We start from the raw sequence: 8,411 nt of genomic DNA, 5'->3' as shown, positions 1-8,411 counted from the left end.
GGGGACGCGCGGAGGGCCTGGTTTCTGGGCGAGCCGAGAGCTTTGCCCATTAAGCTGCAGGAGGAAGCCAAATCAAAAAGCCAATCTCCAAGCCTCCAAAACCCAACGTCACCCTATCACGGCATGACTAGCAGCGCATATTTATCCTCGCGCGCCGATGGAGGTGATTTTCAGAGAGCTTTCAGACCAGCAGCGGGGAGCCGAATCCGCCTCTCGCATCCCGAGAGCCCCCAGGACCGAATGCAGACGGAACCCGTAGCCCGAGGCCACCCACCCAATCTTTGCAGCCTGGCGCCGGGCGCCTCTTCACCAGCGGCAGTTCCAAGACGGCGGCGCGTCCTGACCTGGATTCCGCGGAGTCCAGAGCTCCGGGCAGCAGCGGGGAGGGAGGGCAGGCGGGCGCGCAGCACCGGCTTTCCCCTTGTCCTCAGGAGACGCTGCCTGCAATCCCGAAATTAAGTCTCCACCAAACACATCTGTGGTTTTTAAATATAGCAGGGGACGATTAACCAGGCAGGGTCCACCCAGGCCTAGGGGAGGAGTTGAGGGGGGATGGAGGTTAGCAGTGGAGGGAAAAGAAAACTCCCTTTCTCCCCTCTTTTTTTTTCCCCCTTCTGTTCTTGGTGTAGAACTCAGTCTGTCATTTTCTCAACCCAAATCAAACAACAGCTTGTGACAGACGCTTGGGTGAGCGCTGGTATGTTGGCTTTGGGGTTTTCAAGGCTAAAAATACGAGGGGGCTGTATCCCAAATTGCTGCTTCTTCTGGGCCTGGAGTCTGGAAGAGAGATGATCCTTTGATGCAGCAACAGAACTAGGGTTTGGGGCTTGGCTTACACGAAGTGTACACACGTAGCCTGAAATCAGATGCCTGTAATTTCTGCTATATTTGTCAGGCTTGGTCCTGGAGGCCTGAGGGGTGGGCAAGCCTCTCCTAAGAATGGGGTTTCACATCCCTGTCTATGGATGGCATTAGGCAGATCTAAAATGAGACTGGTGGGGACTTCTGTAGAGACACCAAGGGCGGATTCTGGGAGAGAACATACGGGCACAAAGTTGCTCTCAGGCCTTTGCTGCCTGAAGCCGAAAATGATGGGCCAAAAAAGTGAGAATAGTACTCTGCAAGTGTCAGCACCTCCTCAGGGCCAAGTGCCCTGCTAATGAATTTGATTGCCTAATTTCATGTCATCCTCACAAAACTCTGTGAGACAGGTATAGTTATGAAGTCCATTTTTCTCTTGAGGAAATTGAGCCTTAGAGAGGTTAAAAAACCATCCCAAGGCCACATGCAGCAGAACCAAGGACTAGAAAAAGGTGGAATCAACTGGATTTTCACTGATAACTGCAACAGTATGTGCATCTTCCCAGATTCCTGGCTCCCCTAAGAACTGCTCTGGAACAAGGTTTGGTCCAAAGAGATTAAGTAGGCATAGGAGTTAGAGAGCCCCTGAGCTTGGGATGGTATGTGAGTTCTTTCCTGGTCCCTTGAACAATGCTATTTCAGCAAATCACACAGTGGTTTCAGTCCTGAGTCTGAGTCCCGGATATCCTCAGTCCTAATTGAGCCCTGTCAGAGAAGGCGATGGCACCTCACTCCAGTACTCTTGCCTGGTAAATCCCATGGATGGAGGAGCATGATGGGCTGCAGTCCATGGGGTCGCTAGGAGTCGAACACGACTCAGTGACTTCACTTTCACTTTTCACTTTCATACATTGAAGAAGGAAATGGCAACCCACTCCAGTGTTCTTGCCTGGAGAATCCCAGGGACGGGGGAGCCTGGTGGGCTGCCGTCTATGGGGTCGCATAGAGTCGGACACGACTGAAGTGACGCAGCAGCAGCAGCAACTGAGCCCTGTGGTCTCACATTCCTCAACATTCACGGACCTTGAATCCAGTTCAGGGCTGAGTCACTGACTCTGCCAAAGTTCAATAATTTCTAACGTGAGATTTCAGGTTATGACAATTGGTGGGATTTACCTTGTGTCTGTTTTCATGGAGACCCATGATGCAGGTTGGTCCATAGTCAAGACCAAGAGACTGCTAGTGGGCCCATAAATTAGCGTAGATTTTAGGGAAGGCAGTTTTGGAAGATACATCAAATTACTTAAAAAATGTGAGCCACTTTTGCCTCTACTAGTAATTTTACTAGTAAAAATTCATTCTGTGGCAATAACGGAGGATTTGTGCTCAAATGTTTAGTTACAAGGACATTCACAGTAGTGTTTATAAGAGGAAAAAACTGGAAGCATCTTAATTTTCCATCAGAGAGAACTGGAGAGGGTAGCCTTTCCCTTTCCCAGGGGATCTTCCCAACTCAGGGATTGAACCCAGGTCTCCCGCATTGTGGGCAGATTCTTTACCAGCTGAGCCACAGGAAAGCCCAAGAATACTAGAATGAGTAGCCTATCCCTTCTCCTGCGGATCTTCCCAACCCAGGAATCGAACCAGGGTCTCCTGCATTGCAGGTAGATTCTTTACCAGCTGAGCTATCGGGGAAGCCCTTATGAGGTATAATTACATACAATAAAAGTCACCTGTATTAAGTGTACAGGTTGATGAGTTTTGACAAAAGTACATACAAATGTAACAACCACTCAAATCAAGGTACAGGACATTTTCATCTCTCACAAGTTCTTGGTCCCCTCTGCAGTTATCCCTCAACTTCCCTCAAGCAACCGTTGATTGTTTTCTGTCACTCTAGATTCATTTTTTGGCTTGTTTTAGATTTTTTTTCTTCTTGCCTCTATATCTTTTGATGTTTCTTCAGTGAATATTAGTTGTTGTTGTTAAGTCACTAAGTTGTGTCCAACTCTTTTGCAACCCCAAGAACAGGCTTCCCTGTCCTTCACTATCTCCCAGAGTCGCTCAAATTCATGTCCATTGAGTTGGTGATGTTTTCTATCTGTCTCATCCTCTGCCACCCTCTTATTTTGCCTACCATCTTTCCCAGCATCAGGGTCTTTTCCAACGAGTCTGATCTTTCCACCAGATAGCCAAAGGATTGGAGCTTCAGCTTCAGCATCAGTCCTTCCAATGAGTATTCAGGGTTGATTTCCCTTTGGATTAACTGATTTGATCTCCTTGCAGTCCAAAGGATTCTCAAGAGTCTTCTCCAGGATCACAGTTCGAAAGAATCAATTCTTTGGCCCTCAGCCTTCTTTATGATACAACTCTCACATCTGTACATAACTACTGGGAAAACAAAAGCTTTCTATACAACCTTCATAAGCAAAGTGATGTCTCTGCTTTTTAATATGCTGTCTAGGTTTGTCATAACTTTCCTTCCAAAGAGCAAGTGTCTTCTAATTTCATGGCTGCAGTCACTATACGCAGTGATTTGGGAGCCCAAGGAAAAATAAAATCTGTCACTGCTTCTGCTTTTTCCCCTTCTATTTGCCATGAAGTGATTTAGATGCCATGATCTTAGTTTTTGGAATGTTCAGTTTCAGGCTAGTTTTTTCACTCTCCTCCTTCTCCCTTTTCAAGAGGCGCTTTAGGTCCTCTTCACGTCTGTCATTATGATGGTTATCATCTGCAGATCTTGAGCTTTTAGATATTTATCCTACCTGTTTTGATGCCACCTTGTAACTCCTCCAGCTCAACATTTCACATGATATACTCTGCATATAAGTTAAATAAATAGAGTGACAATATACAGCTTTGTCATACTCCTTTCCCAATTTTGAACCAATCAGTTGTTCCATGTAAGGTTCTAACTGTTGCTTCTTGACCCACATAGTAGGCAGGTAAGATGGTCTGGTATTCCCATCTCTATAAGAATTTTCCAAAATTTGTCATGATCCATACAGTCAAAGGGTTTTGCGTAGTCGATGAAGCAGAGTAGATGTTTTTCTGGAACTCCCTTCCTTTCTCTATGATCCAACAAATGTTGGCAATTCGATCTCTGGTTCCTTGGCCTTTTCTAAATCCAGTTGAACATCCGGAAGTTTTCAATTCAAGTACTGGTAAAGCCTAGCTTGAAGGATTTTGAGCATAACCTTACTAGCATGGGAAGTGAGCACAATTGTCTGGTAGTTTGAACATTCTTTAGCGCTCCCCTTCTTTGGAATTGGGTTGAAAAGTGACTGTTTCCACTCCTATGGCCACTGCTGGGTTTTCCAAATTTGCTGACATATTGAGTACAGCACTTTAACACCATCATCTTTTTTTTAATTAATTAATTTATTTTAATTGGAGGCTAATTACTTTACAATATTGTAGTGGTTTTTGCCATACATTCACATGAATCAGCCATGGGTGTACATGTGTTCCCCATCCTGAATCCCCCTCCCACCTCCCTCCCCATCCCATCCCTCAGGGTCATCCCAGTGCACCAGCCCTGAGCACCCTGTCTCATGCATCTAACCTGAACTGGAGATCTGTTTTACATACGATAATATACACGTTTCAATGCTATTCTCTCAAATCATCCCACCCTTGCATTCTCCCATAGAGTCCAAAAGACTGTTCTTTACATCTGTGTCTCTTTTGCTGTCTTGCGTATAGGGTCATTATTACCATCTTTCTAAATTCCATATATATGCATTAGTATACTGTATTGGTGTTTTTCTTTCTGACTTACTTCACTCTGTATAAGAGGCTCCAGTTTCATCCACCTCATTAGAACTGATTCAAATGCAGTTTTTAATGACTAATATTCCATTGCAACACCATCATCTTTTAGTATTTCAAATAGCTCAGCTGGAATTCCATCACCTCCACTAGCTTTATTGGTAGTAAAGCATCCTAAGGCCCACTTGACTTCACATTCCAGGATGTCTGGCTCTAGGTGAGTGACCATACCATTGTGGTTTTCCGGGTCATCAAGACCTTTTTTGTACAGTTCCTCTGTGTATTCTTGCCATTTCTTAATTTCTTCTGCCTTTGTTAAGTCTTTACCATTTCTGTCCTGTATTATGCCCATCCTTGCGTGAAATATTTCTTTGATATCTCCAATTTTATTGAAGAGGTCTCATCTTTCCCATTCTATTGTTCTCTTCTATTTCTTTGCATTGTTCATTGAAGAAGGCCTTCTTATTTCTCCTTGGTATTCTCTGTAATTGTGCATTCAGTTGGGATGATGGAAGATACTTGTACATATAAATCTCTTTATTTTTTCTTTGCTCCCTAATAATAATAATATCATTATTTGAAAGCATATAGTTCTTTATCTGGAGAAGGCAATGGCACCCCACTCCAGTGTTCTTGCCTGGAGAATCCCAGGGATGGGGGAGCCTGGTGGGCTGCCGTCTATGGGGTCACACAGAGTTGGACACGACTGAAGCAACTTAGCAGCAGCAGTTCTTTATCAGATTACCAGGGTACATTTGGATTTGCCTATAATCTCTATTTATAATAATTCTATTAAAATAAGAAAAAAACATGTATTATTTCTCCTGTTATTCAATACAGTTTTATAAGTTTTAGGCAATACGATAAGATAAAAAAATCACCAAAATATCACTAAATAGTAAAATCTTCAATTTCAGGTTAGAAGATTGTTTTCCAGCAAAGATTAAGAAATTCAACTTTATGACTCAGTTTCCTCATCTATGGGCTTCCTTGGTGGCTCAGATGGTAAAGAATCTGCCTACAATGCAGGAGACCCAGGTTCTATCCTTGGGTCAGGAAGATCCCCTGGAGAAGGGAATGGCAACCCACTCTGGTCTTTTTGCTTGGAGAATTCCATGGACAGAGGAGCCTGGAAGGCTATAGTCCATGGGGTCACAAAGAGTTGGACACGACTGAGACTAACAGCTTCACTTCCTCATCTATAGAACTGATATAATAGTATCTACCTTATAGGCATATTATGAGGATTAAATGAGTTAATGCACTAAAAGACTTGAAACAATGTCTAGCTGTTAGTTGTTAGTTCTCCAAAAATGTTAGTTTTTGTTATTAAAATGATCGAAAAATGTGGCTGGATACAAAATTAAAATACAAAAGTTAACAGTTTTAATAAACAGAAATTTAAATTTCTGGGGGGTGGAAATCCCATTTTTAATAAAACCTCGAACTATAAATACCTAGAAATAAAGTTTACAAGAAAGGCAAAAGACCCAAATAAGTAAAACTATAAAAATATTATTAAAATGTGGAAAAAATATATCTAAATGGAGTCACAACTTCCTAAGATATTAATAGGATGAAATAATGTCATAACAATATCTACCCTTCCCAAAGGAATTTATATACTTAATGAAATTTCAACCAGAATCCTAGTTTGATTTTTTTTTTTTTACACTGGATATGATGATTTTGAAGGTCAGTGGAGAAATAGCTGAAAACAATCTAGTATATTTTATAGACATCTGGTGTGTGAAGTGGGCTTTAGGAAGTATTACTACCAATAAAGCCAGTGGAGGTGATGGAATTCCAGCTGAGCTATTTAAAATTCTAAAACATGATGCTGTTAAAGTGCTGCACTCAATATGTGAGTAAATTTGGAAAACTCAGCAGTGGGCACAGGACGGGAAAGGGTCAGTTTTCATTCCATTCCCAAAGAAGGGCAATGCTGAAGAATGTTCAAACTATAATACAATTGCACTCATTTCACATGTTAGTAAGGTTCTACTCAAAATCCTTCAAGCTGGTCTTCAACAGTACATGATCAGAGAACTTCCAGTTGTACAAGCTGGGTTTAGAAAAGGCAGAGGAACCAGAGATCAAATTGCCAACATTCCTTGGATCATGGAGAAGGTAAGGGAGTTCCAGAAAAACATCTACGTCTGCTTCCATGCTGGGGCTCACAAAGCGATGGGACCAGCTCTCCCTCCGTGTAGGAACCAATTGGAAAATCCTGTGTTAGTTCCTGGGGCAGAGGAACCAATTAAGACCTGACAGGGCACCCAGTGCAGACCAGGAGCCACTCCCTGTGCAGGGCAATTTCCCCTCTGTCATTATCCCGTGGGGGCCTAAATGCAAATAGCCAACAGGCTGGGTTTAACAAAAAATACAAGAAATTCAACAAAAACCCAAAGAGAGGTAAACAGCCATTGTGGAAGGAACAATGCACTTGCTGTAAGGAGGAAAGGCATTGGAAAAGATTGCCCTGAGCTAAAACATAAGAAGGAAAAGCAATAAAACAAAAATGGGAGCTTCTCATATGGTAGAAAGAGCGACACTGATGATGAATGAAGAGGCCCAGGGCCTCCATGGGACTTGAGGAGCCCAATTCCAGTTTCTCTGCAGGAGCCCCATGACAGTAGGGAATGATCTGACTGACTTTCTGATAGATGCAGAGGTAACATCAAGGTGTCACAGAAAACATGGCAATCCATCTCGGTCTCATGGGAGTCTCTGGAGAAGTACAAAGTTGTTTGTTTTTCCAATCTCTTGAAGGCCAGCTAGGGGACCTCACTTTGAAACATAGTTTCTTATACATACCAGAGTGTCCAATCCCTCTTTTGGGTGGAGATCTCCTTTGTAAAGTTCCAGGAACTTTTCTGCCAGAAGGGCTTGACATCAGAGTCCCACCAGAGCAAGCTTTAAGCCTACAGATGACAATCATAAAAATCCCAGAAAAGGAGACAGAGGTCTTTCCCCACCAAGGTATATAGAAATATAAGACCAAAAGGGTGGGCAGATGGCACCCCAGGGAAGGCCAAAAATGCATCAGTTCAGTTCAGTCGCTCAGTCATGTCCGACTCTTTGCCACCCCATGAATTGCAGCACGCCAGGCCTTCCTGTCCATCACCAACTCCCGGAGTTCACTCAAACTTCTGTCCATCGAGTCGGTGATGCCATCCAGCCATCTCATCCTCTGTCGTCTCCTTTTCCTCCTGCCCCCAATCCCTCCCAGCATCAGAGTCTTTTCCAATGAGTCAACTCTTCGCATGAAGTGGCCAAAGTACTGGAGTTTCAGCTTTAGCATCAATCCTTCCAGAGAAATCCCAGGGCTGATCTCCTTCAGAATGGACTGGTTGGATCTCCTTGCAGTCCAAGGGACTCTCAAGAGTCTTCTCCAACACCACAGTTCAAAAGCATCAATTCTTTGGTGCTCAGCCTTCTTCACAGTCCAACTCTCACATCCATACATGAACACAGGAAAAACCATAGCCTTGACTAGACAGACCTTTGTTGGCAAAGTAATGTCCCTGCTTTTCAATATGCTATCTAGGTTGGTCATAACTTTTCTTCCAAGGAGTAAGCGTCTTTTAATTTCATGGCTGCAGTCACCATCTGCAGTGATTTTGGAGCCCCCCAAAAATAAAGTCTGACACTGTTTCCACTGTTTCCCCATCTATTTGCCATGAAGTGATGGGACCAGATGCCATGATCTTCGTTTTCTGAATGTTGAGCTTTAAGCCAACTTTTTCACTCTCCTCTTTCACTCTCATCAAGAGGCTTTTGAGTTCCTCTTCACTTTCTGCCATAAGGGTGGTGTCATCTGCATATCTGAAGTTATT

At 43.4% G+C, this 8,411-nt stretch overlaps 1 protein-coding gene across 4 annotated transcripts in view; it reads right to left on the bottom strand.

Annotated features, from left to right (window-relative positions):
* Positions 1–428, bottom strand: part of SLC8A3 (solute carrier family 8 (sodium/calcium exchanger), member 3) — a 170,851-nt gene extending 170,423 nt beyond the window's left edge. For 3 of the 4 annotated variants that reach the window (XM_010846675.1, XM_010846678.1, XM_010846679.1), the window contains exon 1: positions 275–428. The gene's annotated coding sequence lies outside the window, so the exon portion shown is untranslated. The remainder of the gene's footprint in view (positions 1–274) is intronic. The other variant, XM_010846676.1, reaches the window with a different exon arrangement.
* Positions 429–8,411: the final 7,983 nt, after the last annotated feature.

This window comes from Bison bison, unplaced genomic scaffold (genome assembly GCF_000754665.1).
Source record: "Bison bison bison isolate TAMUID 2011002044 unplaced genomic scaffold, Bison_UMD1.0 scf7180017864239, whole genome shotgun sequence".
In the NCBI taxonomy this organism is placed as follows: domain Eukaryota; kingdom Metazoa; phylum Chordata; class Mammalia; order Artiodactyla; family Bovidae; genus Bison; species Bison bison.
The sequence above is the reverse complement of the archived record's forward strand: the minus strand, read 5'-3'. Positions and strand labels throughout refer to the sequence as shown.